This window comes from Heptranchias perlo, unplaced genomic scaffold, assembly GCF_035084215.1.
Source record: "Heptranchias perlo isolate sHepPer1 unplaced genomic scaffold, sHepPer1.hap1 HAP1_SCAFFOLD_54, whole genome shotgun sequence".
In the NCBI taxonomy this organism is placed as follows: Eukaryota; Metazoa; Chordata; class Chondrichthyes; order Hexanchiformes; family Hexanchidae; genus Heptranchias; species Heptranchias perlo.
The window spans coordinates 836,068-854,099 of record NW_027139559.1 but is presented as its reverse complement, the minus strand read 5'-3'; the positions used below and the strand labels follow the sequence as shown (position 1 = coordinate 854,099).

Sequence of the window (18,032 nt, the reverse complement as noted above, 5' to 3'; positions counted from 1 at the left end):
TGTCCAGACCAACAGAAGTCAGTGCTTCTCACAGAAATGGGATATCCAGTAATCCAACAGATAGAACGCATTTATTATCCTCTTCTTGCAGCCTTCGGAGTTCCGGGTAAGCCGTTTACCTCAGCTGTTAATGGTGTAAATTGATGACTCTGCTGCTGTACTTAGCAATTTATTTTCTCCCTGCATGTTTTACACAGTCGCCTGTACTGTTCTATCTACTGAATGAAGGAATGTGTTAATTCTCTGCACTTTCAGTAGTGTAGGAGTGTCATTATATCTGTATTGACCTTTGTATGTCCAGCCGTGGCGAAGTTACTGGATAATTGTCTGTACTGAATGTTGTGTAATGGTATGTCCATAGATTCTAAACGTTCGGTCTTGTAATAGTTACATTATATCCTTAGTGACCTTTGTGTATCCAACCCTACCATTGTGACTGGGTTATTCTCCACTGAATGTATTGGAATCAGGTGTCTGGGCAAAGAGCTGGTATCAGACCATCAGAAGTTGTTAACAGTTTAATGCTGTGGAACTAACCTGTCCTGGAATATTTTTTCATTACTATATTTTCAGTGATTGATTATGAGACAGCTCAGCGTCTCAGTGTTACATGGAGGCAGTGCAATATCCTCCCTCCCCAATAATATGCTTCAGTTAAACTGGGATTACATTGTATTTATTGGTTATCACTGTTATGAAGTATTATTTCATTATGTGTGCATCTGACGCCGCTTCAGATGTCTGGTTACTGAACTGAGTTTTCTGCTGACACTTTCACATCTCCTCCTCCGCTTCACTGTGGATAAATTCACGGACTGTCACTGGACTTCACTGTAAAATGAAAAGTTTTGAGGTTATGTTGTATCAGTTTGCACTGTATCACTTGGAATCAAGAGCCCTTCTTTTTATCTGTAGATTATAAGTATGATGTTGGCATTTTGTTAATTGAACAATCCCACCATCTAACACTTTACTTTATAATTACAGGAGAAGGAATCTCAATTATTGTGAAATCTGTCTGGAAGAGGCATTTGAATCTGTCTTTTCCATGATTTGTAGATGAAGCGAACAGTGTAGGTGAACAGGTGGAGACTTGAATGATCTGTCGGAACATTAAACTGTTCAACAGAGGCATCACTATTTAACAAACTGACACTGAGAATAGGATCGGTGCAACAAGTGGACGGTGAGCAGAATGCAAGGGCAGGATGATAGGATTTAATCGGATATGAAAATGAAGTTGAGAAGGAGAGTAGAGTGAGTGATAGAGAGGGCGACTGAGAGGGAAAGCGAGTGGCTGTGGTGTGAATAATTTATCAGAATGAACTGTTGAAACTTCTAGTACATTTAAACATAGAGAGTGTAACTTGAAGGTGTTATTATGATGTTGTCAGTTTGGGCGAGTTTTGATTCTCGGACTCGCTCCTCATGTTTATATCACTGTCAGGTCCTCACTCCGTTTTCGTGAATGTTCCTTGTTTCCCAACAAATCTGTGAACATAATTAAAATTTACTTAAAGAATAGAATCTGTAATTTCGTCATCGCATTGGATTATTCGGATACTGCAGTTTTGAAGCTCGGAAGGATTCAATAAAAAACAAGGTCGATTTAATTAATACTTTTAAATTTAATTTTAATTGAATGTACAAAGTAATGTTAATTTACACATTTTTTTACCCAACACATGTTCCCTGACACCAATAACCACAGAAATGAACTGTTAACTCTCCGAGTTGGATTGTGTTATTGGGACTTAAAGATTAGATTTCCTCCAACGCTCTGCTGCAGTCTCTCCATGTGAATCCCAGCCTCTCCTCTCACTGCAATTGAATCATCTGTCTCCTCATCAGTTGCTTCAGTTGATCAACATTCCCAAACCATCTGCTCCTGACTCCCCTCCAGCTCCGACATGTTATTTTCCTTATCTGCTTCCCAATCTCACTCACTGGCTCGGTCTCCAGCTGCCTTTCCCGTTTACTGCCAGTCCCTATCGGCTGTCTTAACGCAGAGCAACAAACCAGCCGCATATCTTCCTGTCCCCTCATCTTCCCGACATTCGCTCCATTTCCCGTCCGTCTAGAGGCCAAATCCGGCTTTAATGCGCTCTATTCCTACTCGGTAAAACCCCTTCTTCCTTCACCACCGACACTGCGCCCTCACTCGGCCCTTCCAGTGGACACGGTGCTCACTTTGTTCACTTTCTGTATCGATTTCCCAATTCATTTCTCTGCCCGGAAACGCTGCCCAATTCAATGAACCAGTTTCCACCGTTCGATGCAGCAAGAAAGCGGGAAATTTCACCCCAGATCCTCCCAAACTGCTGCTTTGGCTCCAAGTCTGATCAGTAATTTCCCCGCTTTCTTTTCTCTCTCTCTTACAGTTAACTTGGTGGCGATTGCGATTCTGTCCCGAGGAAAGTGCGGTCTCTCCAAATGTATCAGTCGCTATCTGTTGGCAATGGCAGTGGCCGATCTCCTGGTCGTTACAGCTGGTGTGATATTGAGGTGGATTGGTCCGATTTATTTCCGAGGTTCATTCCTGTTCATTACTCCCGTGTGTAGTTTTATTATTTTCTTGAGTTATGCAACCGGGGTTGTTTCTGTTTGGTTAACAGTCGCTTTCACCTTTGATCGATTTGTGGCCATTTGTTATGAGAAGCTGAAAATTAAATATTGCACTGAGAAAACGGCGGCTGTGGTTCTGGGAACAGTGAGTGTGCTGGGCTGTTTAGAGAGTCTCCCCTGGTACTTTACATATGAACCTGGAATTATAATGCATAATGTTCCCCGGGGTTGCATGCTTAAACTGAGCTACCTTACTTCCCCTGCATGGGCCGCATTTGACATGTTTCACCTCACTTTAACTCCTTTCCTTCCGTTCTGTCTGATTTTGCTGCTCAATGCTCTGACGGTCAGACGTATTTTAATCTCCAGTCGAGTCCGCAGCCGGAGCAATGGAGAGAATCACAAGGATCCAGAGATGGAGAACCGAAAGAAATCGATCATTTTGCTCTTCAGTATATCGGGCAGTTTTATTGTGTTATGGTTGCCACGGGTTGCATTTTACATTCATCTGCGAGTAACAGACATTCGGTATTATTACTCCTACACTGACCCTGTTTATATCACAGAACACACATCAGTTATGCTGCAGCTTCTCAGTTCCTGCACAAACACGTGTATTTATGTCCTGACCCAGACTAAATTCAGAGAGGAGCTGAAGAACGCGGTAAAATACCCACTCAATCTAATTGTTAAATTAGTGAGATCACAGAAAGAGCTGAAGGGTTTCAAGCAGGAGAACTGAATCCCATTTCATACTCCATCCTCAACACTTCCCAGGGGACGGAAAGTACATTTTAAATTAGCAGCACAGAGCCATGAAATGATCTTAAATCGGATTCTGATGTTATATTTTATTGATTATCTGATACATTGAGGCAGGATTTGCTTTGCAGACAACATTTGAATTGTTGATCAAAATGGCGGCATTAAACAGCTCAAATGTACTTATCCTAAATGACCGCCCTGCAAAATGGGCAAATCTGGCAATCAAAGTAGCTGCGGTGGGCCTGATCGGAATCGGTGCACTCCACGTAAGTGGTGATATAGAGAGACAGAGAGAGGGAGAGGGAGAAAGTGAGAGAGGCAGATATACAGAGGGAAAGAGAGAAACAGAGAGAGAGAGAGACGGATCGAGACACAGAGAGACAGGGGGAGAGAGAGACAGGGAGTGACAGGGAGAAAGCGAGAGAGACTCGAGAGACTGAGGGATCGCGAGACAGAAAGAGAGACAGTTGCAGAGGCATAGAGAGAAAGAGAGTGATAGATAGAGAGAGAGACGGGGGTAGAGGGAGAGACGGAGATAGAGAGGGAGAGGCAGAGAGACAGAGGGACAGAGAGTGAAAAAAGAGAGAGACACACATACAGAGAGAAAGAAAGACAGAGTGAAACAAGAAGAGAAAACAGGACCGATATTATAAAATTATAATTTGACGCTTTTTTTTTGGTTTACTGCACATGAACACACCATAACCAAAAAAAAAGAGAAAACAGGGAAAACGAAAGCCAGACTGAGAGGGAGAGAGAGAAAGACCAAGAAACAGAGAGATAGTGGGAGCGGTGGCAGAGAAAGAGCTAAGCCGAGAGAGTAAAACAGAGCATGAGAAGGAGAGAGAGAGAACCAGAGCGTTGGGTATGGAGACCACTAGTGAAATGGTCAGTTGCAGGTGCCGTATAATGCTTCAAAATATAATCATTTTATAATCCCCCTATATATAATTCCCTCTCTATAATTATGGGTTTAAATTTATCCCGACCAACATTTCTCACCTGACTTATGGGAATGAACTTTCTTGATCTCCGGCCGTCGAACATTCCTCCCGTAGTGATCACATAAATGGAATCATGGAATCTTACAGCGCAGAAGGAGGCCATTTGGCCCATCGTGCCGTTGCCGGCTCTTTGAAAGACATATCCAATTAGTCCCACACCCCTACTCTATTCCCATATCCCTGCAATTTTCTCCCATTCGAGTATGTATCCAATTCCCTTTTTAAATTTACTATTGAACCTGCTTCCACCACCCTTTCAAGCAGTTCTTTCCAGATCCTAACAACTCGCTGCGTAGAATAAAGCCTCCTCATCTCCCCTTGGTTTTTTTGCCTATTATCTTAAATCTGTGAAAATTGATAACCGCCTCTCGGACCAATGGAAACAGTTTCTCCCTATTTATTCCATCAAAATCCCTCAGAATATTGAACAGCTCCATTAAATCTCTCCCTAACGTTCCCTGCTCTGCGGAGAACAATCCCAGCGTCTCCACTTTCTCCACATAAAAGCAGTTCCTCATGCCTAGTACCATTCTTGTATGTATCTCCTGCAGCCCCTTGAAGAACCTGACGTCTTTCCTAAAGTGTGGTGCCCAGAATGAGGCATATCGGGTGATTGATGAAGATTTAGCATAAATTCCTTGTTTTTATACTCTATGTCTCTATTTAGAAAGCCAATGCTTTTTAATGAGACTTATCAATCTGTCCTGCCGCCTTCAAAGTTGTGTGTACCTAAACCTTTAGTATTCTGTACCTACAAAACTTTTAAAATTGTACCATTTGTTTTATATTGCCTCTCCCCATTCTTCCTACCAAAATGCGTCACTTCACACTTCTCTGCATTAAATTTAATCGGCCAAATGTCTGCCCATTTCACCAGTCTGTCCATGTTCTCCTGAATTCTGTTTCAATTATCATGTAATTGAATTGTATAGAACTACCCCTGTAGGATATTCACTGCTGCTTCTGGAGTGTGTGTGTGTGTGTGTGTGTGTGTGTGTGTGTGCCTGTGTGTGTGTGTGTGTGTGTGTGTGTGTGTGTGTGTGTGTGTATGAGAGAGAGAGAGCGGAAGAGAAAGAAAGGAAGAGAGGGAGGCATGGAAAGGAGGAGAAACAGTTACACAAGGGGACATAATAAAACAGGCAGGCAGAAAGTGAATGTGAGAGAATGGGAGAGTCAAAGTCAGAAACAGATATAGAGATGGAGGGAGAGAGAATAGGGAAGAGAGAGACAGAAAGGAAGAGAATGAAAATGCATAATAATAATCAGTGACTAAGGAGGAGAAAGGTAAAGACAGAAAAAAAAACATGAGAGACCACTAGAAAGACATAAAGACAGAGAGAGATATTGCCGGAGAAACAAACAACGATAGTCAGAAATAAACACAGAAAGGAAAAAGCATGAAGTGAAGAAACAGAGGGAAGGCAGCACGTGGGCCAGAGAAAAGAAGTGATATGGAGAGAGACAAAAATTAAAATAGAAAGACACGGAGAGAGAACACAACGACAAAAGAAATATAATGATCAAAATACAAAGAAAATTAAGACAGATTCACATAAAAGGCGGGGGCGGGGGGCAGTCTGTGTGAGTGAGATCGAATCAAAGAGGGGCAGAGATGGAGAAAAATAAGGAGATTTATTAAGACAAGAGAGAAAAATAAAGGAAGAAAAAAAGCGGAGATATATAATATATATATATATATGTGTGTCAGAGAGAGAGAGAACGCACTCATGAATGGAACCAGGGAAAGATACACTGACGAGGAATTACAACGTGCTAGAATCGGAGAGATAAATAGACAGAAGAAATCAATTCAAAATAACCAGAGACTGATAGAGAGGCAGAGGAGGAGAGGGTCAGACATGAAGTAAGACAATAAGAGAGAGAAAGAAAGAGGACTAGAAAGCAAGGAGAAAATAGAAAACAGAAGAGAGGAGGAGAAATACGACAATTCAAACCGAGATTGAAAGAAATGGAATGAAATACAGAACCAGATGAAAAGAAGAGATCGGGAAGTCAACTCGCAACAGAAAGAAATAAGTAGACAGAAACAGAGCTGGAGAGAGTGGGACATAAACAGAATGAAATAAAGACGGATGAGAAAAGGGAGAAGGAAGAACGAGGTAGAGAAAAGAAAAACGGAAAAGTAGATACACAGAGAGAAACAAAGAGCGAGATAGACAGAGGGAATAAAAAGAGAGAGAAGGATACGGAGAGAGAGGTGGAAAGATAAAAAGACGGATGAAGTCAGAGAGAGGGAGAGACAACGAGGGAAAGGGGCAGGGAATCTGATGTGAAAAAGAGACAGAGAAGGCAAAGAGAGAAGATAGGCAGCGTCATGCAGACAGAGAGAGAGGCGCATAGAAAGAAGCCAAGAATAACAGGAAGAAAAAGATAGAGATAGAAACAGCACCAGAGAGACAGAAATTAAAGTAGAAATGTAAAAAACAAGATTGAAAAACACACAGGAGATAAACAGGGATAAACGATATACACAAAAGACAGACACGTAGAAACATGAACAAAGATATAACGTGACAGCAAGGTAGAGGCAGAAACCATTAAATCGCCAAATAAACTGTATGATCAGCCTGGAGTGTGAGGGTGCTGACTAGCAGAACAGCAACAGGTGAAGGAGGCCAGACAGTTCATGTCTGTTCTGGGGTTACATTTTTGTGGATTTAATTTTGACAGTTCGAAAGGTGATACCTGGAGGCTGCACAATAAAATCACTCAGTCTTATTTCCCTGACCCTGACCATTATTTTCTGTGGGAGATTCGCAGCTGCTGTGTGAGGCAAACATTCTTCCGATAAACGAAAGCCTGATATTAAATCGGCTTCAGCACGTCTGAAGGTAAAGGACTTTTAAAAGGTGGAAGGACTGTTAATCGGATTGTTAATGACACATTGTAAAAGAAGATCACACAGCGGAGGATAGATCACCATGTCAACAAGAACGATTCCAGGGGGGGGGGGGGGGGGGCTAGAGGTCGTTAGAACACCTGCGGACTTAATTTCGTTAAGTTGTGGACATTGAGAGAAAACAAATTTGGTGTCAATCAATCGTGGGTTGCATTTGTAAGAACGTATTGTTGTCAAGTCATCGTCCCAGAGGCGTGGTTCTGTATTCAAACGGATTTTATAAGCTGCACAGAAGTTGAGTGGGGAGAGACACAGATCCACCACGACTGTCCCATCCTCACATTTCGCTTCCTGGCAGCACCACCTCAGCTGAACTGTTCATTATACTCACTAACACACAGCTTGGTGCCTCCATGCAGGTTTACAGATTGCCTGTGAAGCAGGTGACCTGACTACATGAGAAATGCACGCTACACAACTACCGTTTCAATCAAAAAATATCTGCAACCTTCCCAGCAAGCTTGAGCCAACCATGAGCATATCACTTTCGTTATGGGGTTAGTTTAAGGCGCACATTTGATTTCCAAACGGTTATGGATTTGGGGGTTTCAGGATGTGTTTTTTTATTGTTGCTAAAGCAATTCTAAATCGGTCTTAAACCCAAGATGTTGATAAATTCTAATGTCATGTTTACTAGTGTATTACTAACAATAATAAATGATTGTTTTCTTCATAAAGCCAAGGTTTATGCCTGAAGTTTCTTTCGGCAACATAGCTCATTAAGTTAAATGTAAAATTGAACCTTTTGCAAATTGAAGTCTAAAATCATTTTGCACCTTTTTTTATACCTACATTTGTACCATGTGAAACTCCCCCAATAAGTTATTGGATTCTGTAATAAATCACAATGTACTCTTAACCCTTCTACAGATTTGCTAAACTAGACAGGACCCCGCAGCACTCTCCTGCTCTGTTACTTTACAAATATTGTTATTGTTTCAGCTTAAAGAAAAATATGAACTTTGGAGAAATAAACTAAATCCCAGATCAGAGCTATATTTAGATTGAGTCCAACTTTAATCTGATTTATTCAATAAAAGCTACAACGACATTCTTTACATAAAATGAGTAATTTGACCTTTCCTCTGAATGACTGGTCTCTCCTTCTCCGTAAGCATTATGTTCAAATAACCAAATGTTAATTGTACATTTTCTTTGCAGAAATTCACCCTTTCTTGTTTAATTCCCTCACTGCACGACTGCACTTATGTTTAACAGCAACTAGTTCCAGTCTCACTCAGTTTGTATCTTTAACTATAGTGGAACTGTGATTTAACAGGAGCAGCAAATGAACCTTCTCCGTGTCTCTCAACACAACAAGCATCCGCCTTGTCCCTCAGTTAGGTGGCCGCTTTACCCATCAGTAAGACGGCTGCCTCACTGGCGGCCATTTTGTTTCATATCCAGTGCGGCTATTTTGTTTAAACTTCATGATAACACTTTTTTTAACATGGCCACTTGTCCCTCAATAAATTGCTTCCGTGCAGCCGGCCATGTTGTTTCCAGTTCAGGGCAGTGAAGCTGTTGTTCACAATATCATCGTCGGTACGGCACAGGAGGAGGTCATTCGGTCCATTATGCCTGTGCTGGCTCCTTTAATGGACAATCCAATTAGTCCAGTTTCGTCCTCCTCCTCTGCTCTTTCCCCACAGTCCGAATGGGGGCTTGTTGTAGTACTGGTTTTAATGTTTAAATACAGGTTATTTTTGTCTATCAAGATCATTTCCCAATCTTTCACACTTTAGAACCATCTGCCTTATAAACTGGGATTTGTTTCTGTGTAACTGAATGTTAGTGAGAGACTGAGCCTGAAACTAAGTGAGGGATCTTGCTGTGGATTTGATTTAAAAAAAAATATTCATTGTTTTGGCACCTCTGAATGTCTAGAATTTGTTTTAACACGTTGGCTAATTGGAAAAAGCCACAAATTGGAAGTTGACCACAAACTACAGGCGTTTTATTCCCTGCTCCACGAACAGAAGGGAAAACGAACACAGGGACCGTTTGGATTCTGCAGCAAACGCTAACAAGGACAGACAGACAGACCGGCACGTTTAAGGGGGAGTTTGTGAGTGCGTGGCAAAGCAGGAGAAAAAAACCTGCAAACTTCAATTGCAGAGAGAAGCAACATGTGCTCTTCAGTCTGTACTGAGTGTCTTTCTCTTTCTCCCCAGTCCCAACTTTTCTCTCTCCTCTTTAGATTCTCTGCTTTCTAAATGGGGATTTCGTTTGTCAATGGTGTTTGCTGAGAGATTGCCTGTGTAACGGAATGAGTGCGTGAGTGAGTGAGTGTGAGTTCGATCTGGGCTCTTGCTGTGCCTTTTTAATCCCTTGCTTTGATTTTAATCAATTCCTTTCTCTCATTCTAACTCTCTTCAGAGGAATTTTTTGTGTAAATGCTGTAACATGAAGACGTGGAAAGAGAAAATTTGGGAGGACGAATCTTTAGACAAGAGGCTTTCTCTCCACCGGAGGTTGCTCTCAATGGGGCTCACGTGCGCTTTATCTGGTTAACTGTGCGATCACTGGGAGCACTTTGGGATCACTGGGTCACTGTGGGATCATTTTTTGTTCATCGTGGGATCACTGTGGGCATCGTCGCACCACAGGGACACTGTGGGATCACTGGGACAATATGGGGTCGGTGGGACACTGTGGGATCACTGGGAGCTTCCAATGTTTCCGATGTTACTATTTTTTTTCAACTGAGGATTCCCCTCCACTGTTGTTGACAGGTCCCTCGACCGTGTCTGTCCCATTTCCTGCATTCTGCCCTCACCTCTTCCCCTCCCTCCCAGAAGCACTATAGGGTCCCCCTTGTCCTCACCTTTCACCTCACCAGCCACCACATTCAAGGTATCATCGTCTGCCATTTCCACAATCCCCAGCGTGATGTCACCACCAAATTCATCTTCCCCTCCACCCCCTGCAATAAATGCTGGCCGTGCCAGCGACGCCCACGTCCAATCAATGAATTAAAAAGGGGGTTCCTGAAACACAAGGGATTGTGGTTATTTTAGCGGCCATTCGAGACGGATTCTCGGTGAGCCTTTGTATAACTTCGCATTTCCGAATGAACGTCAGTACAGATACAATTAGTGGGACAGGACGCTGGCGAAGGGCTATTTAGTGAAACCATGAGGAGTTTGGGTCAACGTCAGTACAGATACAGTCAGTGTCGATTGGGTAATCCAGCCTGAGACGGGCTTTGTAAAGGGCAGAGAGGTTGGGTGGGCTTTGTAATGGAGAGAGAGAGATCAGGAGGACTCTTTAATGGACAGGGAGTATCAAATAGGATCTGTTGTGGGTCGGGGGGTGGATAGTTGTGTCTGGTGCGCTGAAATGTGCAGAGAGGATGTGCTGTCGTCTGCAATGGGGGAGGGGGAGGATCAGATGGGCTCTGTAATGGACAGGGAGGTTCAGGTCGGCTCTGTAAATGACAAGGGGGATTAGGCGGGCACTGTAATGGGTAGGGAGGATCAGATGGGCTCTGTAATAGGCGGGGAGGATCAGATGGTCTCTGTAATGGGCGGGGAGGGTCTGGTGGGCTCTGTGATGGGCGGAGAGGATCAGGTGGGATCTGTATTGGGAGGGGAGGATCTGGTGGGTTCTGTAATAGGCGGGGAGGATCAGGTGGGCTCTCTGATGGGCGGGGGTGATCAGGTGGGCTCTGTAATAGGCGGGGAGGATCAAGTGGGCTCCGTAATAGGCGGGGAGGATTATGTGGGCTCTGTAATAGGCGGGGAGGATCAGGTGGGCTCTCTGATGGGCGGGGGAGATCAGGTCGCTTCTGTAATAGGCGGGGAGGATCAGATGGGCTCTGTAATAGGTCGGGAGGATTAGGTGGGCTCTGTAATATGCGGGGTGGATCAGGTGGGCTCTCTGATGGGCGGGGAGGGTCAAGTGGGCTCTGTAATGGGCGGGGAGGATCAGGTGGGCTCTCTGATGGGCGGGGAGGGTCAAGTGGGCTCTGTAATGGGCGGGGAGGATCAGGTGGGCTCTGTATTAGGCGGGGAGGATCAGGTGGGCTCCGTGATGTGCGGGGTGGATCAGGTGGGCTCTGTGATGGGCGGGGAGGATCAGGTGGGCTCCGTGATGGGCGGGGAGGATCAGGTGGGCTCTGTGATGGGCAGGGAGGATCAGGTGGGCTCTGTAATAGGCGGAGAGGATCAGGTGGGCTCTGTGATGGGCGGGGAGGATCAGGTGGGCTCTGTAATAGGCGGGGAGGATCAGGTGGGCTCTGTAATAGGCGCGGAGGATCAGGTGGGCTCTGTAATAGGAGGGGAGGATCAGGTGGGCTCCGTGATGTGCGGGGTGGATCAGGTGGGCTCTGTGATGGGCAGGGAGGATCGGTTTGCTCTGTTGTGAGTGGGATTATTGCCGAGCTTTATTGTGAGGTGGGAGGAAGGGCGGGCTCTGTGTGTGTGGGGAGCATTTGCGGGCTCATTTCTGAAGGGGAATATAGCCGAGCTCTGTTATGGGGGGAAGGGCAGCCTCTGTAGTGGGGACGGGGTGTGGGCTCTGTTGTGGAGTAGGGGATATTGATGGGCGGGTTCTGTTGTCGGGGGGGGGGGAGTGGGCTATGTTGTAGTGGGGGTTTGTTGATAGGCGGACTCTGTTCTGGTGGTAAGTGGTATTGCTGGGCGGGCTCTGTTGTGGGGGGTCGTTGAGGGGCTCTGTTATGGGCGGGGGCGGTTGATGGGCGTGCTCTGTTACCGACCGGCCTGTGATGTGTGGTAACATGTTTCGTGTCAGCAGTCGGCGCCTTCTGTATTCGGTGAAATGGCTTCAAACTTCTTCATTTTGGGATATGGGAAGCGAATGGGATGGGGTTTGATGGATGCAGGTTTATGGGGAGAGAGCTAGAATTTTGAGATCTCAGTGCCTCCAAAAACTCTGATTTTTCTTAAAGATCCGTTTAACTCCCTTCTTTCATTTGGAAACATTTCAGAATTTTTGCAGTGACAGAAGACAGATTTGTTTAAAGGTTTTCACAAGTCTCATGTACAGACCAGGAATGACCCGGGTTTAATCCATATTCTGTGCTGAGTTATTTGATACCAGTTGGAACAATACAACTAGACTGAGTGCCGCTGGGGTATGTCAGGTGTAAAATCCACCAGGGCTCCTGCTCTCGATGGCGATCCAGTGACCCCGGTACCGGGTGAGAACACCATCAGTGAACTCCACAAACTCAAACTCAAAGCTCAGACACCTGGGCAGCAAACTGGTGGCAACCAGTGACTGTGGAACTGAACCATAGTCTGAGTTTGCACTTTAAGGGGAGGACGAAAAAATATTTGGAGAGGTGGAAAGAAAAAATAAGTGACCAAGTGATGAACTCGCCAAGGCTTCTTCGACAGCACCTCCAAAACCCGCGACCTCTACCAGCTAGAAGGACAAGAGCAGCAGGCACATGGGGACAACACCACCTGCACGTTCCCCTCCAAGTCACACACCATCCTGACTTGGAAATATATCGCCGTTCCTTCATTGTCGCTGGGTCAAAATCCTGGAACTCCCTTCCGAGCAGCACTGTGGGAGAACCGTCACCACACGGACTGCAGCGGTTCAAGAAGGCGGCTCACCACCACCTTCTCGAGGGCAATTAGGGATGGGCAATAAATGCTGGCCTCGCCAGCGACGCCCACATCCCGTGAACGAGTAAAAAAAAAATTCAAACAATGAGCACAGAGAGGGGGAGGAGTGTGTGAGACGGGGATTTACAGCTTTGGGGGAAAAGGAGAGGAAAGAATGTTCCATAGATACTAGAATTTTCTGTTCTGAATTTTTATCCTCTATTTACAGTGATGACGTTTGTAAACTCCATTTGCAGGGTATTAGAAGGGGAGGATTTGAAGACGGGAAACTCAAACGAAACATCACCTCAAGCTCTGACAGAGTCTCTCCATTCATCAGGACCTGAATATTAGCGGCCTTTGAATGTGGAAGGAGAATTGTTTGTCTGGTCTGTCTGTGGGAAGAGATTTCAAACATCAGTGTGACTGGAAAAGCACCGAGACACACACACCCGAGTGAGAGTGTTCCAGTGCACTGACTGGGGGAAGAGATTGAACCAGTCACAGAGCCTGAAAAAACATCGCACCATTCACAGCGGGGTGAAACCGTGCACGTGTTCTGTGCGTGGGCGAGACTTCAGCTGATCGTCCAACCTGGAGAGACACATGGACACCCGCACCATGGAGAAACCGTGGAACTGTGGGCCTGTGGGAAGGGATTTAATGACCAGTCCCAGCTGGAAACTCATCGACGCAGTCACACTGGGGGAGATCGTTCACATGTTCCATGTGTTGAAAAGGATTCACTCTGTCATCCCATCTGCTTACTCACCAGCGAGTTCAAACTGAGGATAGCCCGTTAGTCCGCTCCATGTGTGGGAAGGAATTCACCAATTCATCCAAACTGCTGAAACACCAGCCAGTTCGCACTGAGGATAGACCGTTCGTCTGCTCCATGTGTGGGAAGGAATCACTAATTCATCCAAACTTCTGAAGCACCAGCGAGTTCACTTATGACTGCAGGGGTTGGATTCTGCTGTTATTGCTGAAATCACCTCGAGGGCTGAACCATGTTCATTCTGATAGATGAAGCTTGTTTCTGGTTATGTTACTAACCCATGTAACTGGGCTGGGGTTTAATATTCTGGATAAATGTAAAGTAAATCATCATTGTTTTAAAAACGTTGTTGTAGATTTTGGTATTTCCCACCTGAGTGTTCAGCATCACCTAACTGGAGCTCAGAAAGGACGATCCGGGGGCAGGATTTTACGGTGGGAACAGAACTTTACCCTGGACACAGTCCTTTAGGGCCACACTGAGAGGGGCAAACGGGATTTTCGTCTTTCTTGTCTCTCTTTACTGACAGCAAAGTCGCCGTGGGGGTTAATCTTGATGCGTCTAAGAAATGTGTCCGAGCTGCTCTCTTCCGTGGTTCAGAGCTCATGGACACGGAAAAGAAGACTCCTTTACACCTGTGTTCAAAGCCGGGAAGAACAACGGTGAATGCTGCGAACGTGTTCTCAAATCAGAGATTGGAGCAAAACCGTGATCTGTTTCACTGAAACGGCAGGATTAAGATTCGAGTTTAAAGATGACTGGTAATTGTTCTTTAATTGTAACAATTATTTCCGCTTTAAATAGAATTACTGCACCGTGCAGTGTCCACCAGCGGACGGCGACATTTCCACCTTACTGGAACCACTGCACCGTGCAGTGTCCACCAGGGGAGGGCGACATTTCCACCTTACTGGAACCACTGCACCGTGCAGTGTCCACCAGCGGAGGGCGACATTTGTCTCCAATTGTAATCCTCGCAGCAATGAGTAACTTCGAACTTTAAAGGTAAAAGAACCAATTGAAGAGCAACCTGTGGAATTATTGTCACTGGGCTATATGCTATCAGTTTTTTTTTAACTATCATTTCTTGTTTCTTGTAAAAGATTGACTACAACCTGTAGTTTTTGGTCATTTTACCAACTGTGCTTGGATGAAGTTTACAATTAGCGAATATCGTCAACACAGTTTAATAAAGCCCTGATTTATCAAGCGTATCAGAGAACACAGAATGCATTCTCGGGAGATTGGACAGAATATGGGAAGAATTGAGTTATGACGATGGGTCATGAGGGATACAAGGAAGTAGTGGAGATGGCTTATCTGTGATCGAGACAATGGGAATAGAGATGCCACATAAGATGACAAGGTCAAGCATGTTGCCGTGAATATGGATTTTATATGGAGCGAGAGGTTCATGGAGGACAGGAGGCCAGTGATTTCCGAGGAGAGAGGGCAAGTTCATTGATTTCAATTTCCAACCGAACTTATAGCCTGGTCGGAAATTTAAGAAAAGGAAGGAGACAGCCTGAGAGAGTCCAAGGTGGATGTCTGAGTCCTGTGGTGGGAAGAAATTGAGTTGCAGACCAGGTGGAGACAGCTTGAAGCATCGACATTCAATGTCCGCCTTCGGGACAGTATGTGATAGGAAGTGATCCCAGGAGGTGTTCGACGTGCAGAGTATCAGTGGGCGTACAGCTGGAGGTGAGCGGGAAAGGTAACAGTGTCTGTTCCTTTAACTGGCGACCGCACAGTAACAGAGGGCGCACTATCCCTTTAAGTGCCGACCCTTCCTCGCTGCAACATTTTCTTTTGTCTAAAATTAATAATAAAACTCCAGAAAATCCAACACATTTATTTATAAAAACTATAATATTCTGGCTCACCACACTGTTGCCTTTTTCATTTGTTTTTAAAAACGTCATTCTTTTTCAATAATTAATATTTTGAAAAATAATCCTTTATTTAAAAGATAAATGAATAAACATCCCCGGCCCGTCTCCTTGAGTGTTTGAGACAAAGAGACACTGGGTTTGGATCCAACGCACTGGTCAGCAGAATCCCGCCCCCTCCCTACTGTGAGTGGACCATGAACAGACGATCGGACTCCAGTCCATCTCCGCGCTTACTATTGGTAATGAACTAATGTCAATCATCTACACCCGCCAAGTTTGATTTGGGGGGGAGGGGCGTCGGTGGGTGGAACTGAGGCGACAGAACAGAACTCCGGCCAAGCAACAGAATCGGTAACAATCGAATTTTCAATTTGCCAATTGAAATAAAGGGCTCAGGCGGCGGGTCACTCCGGGTCTCAGGTTTTCTGATCGGAGACAGGGCGGCGGGTCCCTCCGGGTCTCAGGTTTTCTGATAGGCGAAAGAGCGGCGGGTCGCTCCGGGTCTCAGGTTTCTGACAGGGGACAGGGCGGCGGGTCGCTCCGGGTCTCAGGTTTTCTGATAGGGGAAAGAGCGGCGGGTCGCTCCGGGTCTCAGGTTTCCGATAGGAGACAGGGCGGCGGATCGCTCTGGGTGTCAGGTTTCTGACAGGGGACAGGGCGGCGTGTCGCTCCGGGTCTCAGGTTTCCGATAGGGGACAGGGCGGCGGGTCGCTCCGGGTCTCAGGTTTCTGATAGGGGACAGGGCGGCGGGTCGGCTCCGGGCCTTCGTTTACTGTTTAGTGTTAAATGAAAAGAGAAAACTCTGCAAACACTCAGCAGGAATGTTTAGTGTCGCCTCTTCATTCGGCGCTGAAAACCCGCTTCTCGCCACGGTAAATTTCAATCAGGAATTCGGGATCTCAATGGCAGGTGCTAGTACCCAGAATACCCGGGAGCTGGAAAACGGCCTATTCATACCAGTGTAACCCAGCGCGCAGGCTCAGTATATGTTTGTTGCCAGTTGCAATGTTGGAAGGGGGTGCAGACAGAGATCGAGGACCGGGGATCGATACAAACCACGGCGGGGTGGGGCGGGGTGGGGAGATAGAGAGCGAGGGCCGGGGATTGATACAAACCACGGGGGTGGAGACAGCGAGCGAGGGCCGGGGATCATTTCACACCCCGAGAGGTGGAGATAGTGAGCGAGGGTCGGGGATCATTTTAAACCCCGAGAGGTGGAGATAATGAGCGAGGGTCGGGGATCAATGCAAACCCCGAGAGGTGGAGATAGTGAGCGAGGGTCGGGGATCATTTTAAACCCCGAGAGGTGGAAATAATGAGCGAGGTTCGGGGATGAATGCAAACCCCGAGAGGTGGAGATAGTGAGCGAGGGTCGGGGATCAATGCAAACCCCGAGAGGTGGAGATAGTGAGCGAGGGTCGGGGATCAATGCAAACCCCGAGAGGTGGAGATAGTGAGCGAGGGTCGGGGATCAATGCAAACCCCGAGAGATGGAGATAGTGAGCAAGGGCCGCCGATCAGTGCAAACCCCGAGGGGTGGAGACACACTCTTCGGAAACACGACTGTGGGTCTGAGGACCCTGAGCACACGGAACCCGTGCGTGTCCAGAGGGCGGCATCTGCGATGATCTCTCCCCAGTGATGGCACCGGTATACCAGATAACCAGCCGCCATCTTGGAAGAGGAAGTTGGGAACGGTTCAGTGATCAGCACGGCGCATGTGCGGCCCACTTGCTACAGGAACAAGGAGTGGGCGCGGATTCAGGGTCTCAGTGACCAGGAGTAAAGTTTGGGCGAGGCTTTCGGATTTCAGTGATCAGAAGCAAAGCGTGGTCGGGGCTTAAGGGTCCGAGAAAACAGGAACGAAACCTTGGGAGGTTTCAGTGTCCCACTAACCAGGAACAAGTTATGGGAGGCGGGGGGGCGGGGGGGGGGGCGGTGGGGGCCGGGTCACTGTGAGCAGGAACAAAGCCGGGTCGTGGCTTTAGGGTCCCAGTGGCCAGGAACAAATTATGGGCTAGGGTTCCGGGTCCCAGTGAGCAGCAACAAAGCCTGGTCGGGGCTTCATGGTTCCAGTGACCGGGAAGGTGAAGTGAGAGTGACTGCCCTTGACATCAAGGCAGCATTTGACTGAATGTGGCACAAAGCAACCCAGTAAAATTGAAATCAATAGGAATCGGGGGAGAACTCTCCAGTGGCCGGAGTCATACCAAGCACAAATGGAGATGGTAGTGGTTGTTGGAGGCCAATCATCTCAGCCCCAGGACATGGCTGCAGGAGTTCCTCAAAGCAATATCCTAGGCCCAACCATCTTTAGCATTTTTTTATTCGTTCATGAGATGTGGGCGTCACTGGCAAGGCCAGCATTTATTGCCCATCCCCAATTGCCTTGAGAAGGGGGTGGTGATCTGCCTTCGTCAACTGCTGCAGTCCATGTGCTGAAGGTTCTCCCACAGTTGCTTTATCAATGACCTTCACTGCATCATAAGGTCAGAAATGGGGATGTTCGCTGATGATTGCACAATATTC

General features: G+C 46.3%; 1 long non-coding RNA gene across 7 annotated transcripts in view; it reads right to left on the bottom strand.

Moving 5' to 3' along the window:
• Window positions 1–667: 667 nt before the first annotated feature.
• LOC137315219 (uncharacterized) overlaps window positions 668–18,032 on the bottom strand; it is a 98,204-nt gene continuing 80,839 nt past the window's right edge. For 4 of the 7 annotated variants that reach the window (XR_010961359.1, XR_010961355.1, XR_010961358.1 and 1 more), the window contains exon 4: window positions 1,651–3,073. This is a non-coding gene — a long non-coding RNA (uncharacterized lncRNA). Of the gene's footprint in view, window positions 832–1,650; window positions 3,074–10,081; window positions 10,245–18,032 lie in introns of those variants that run through there. The other 3 variants (XR_010961356.1, XR_010961361.1, XR_010961357.1) reach the window with 2 other exon arrangements.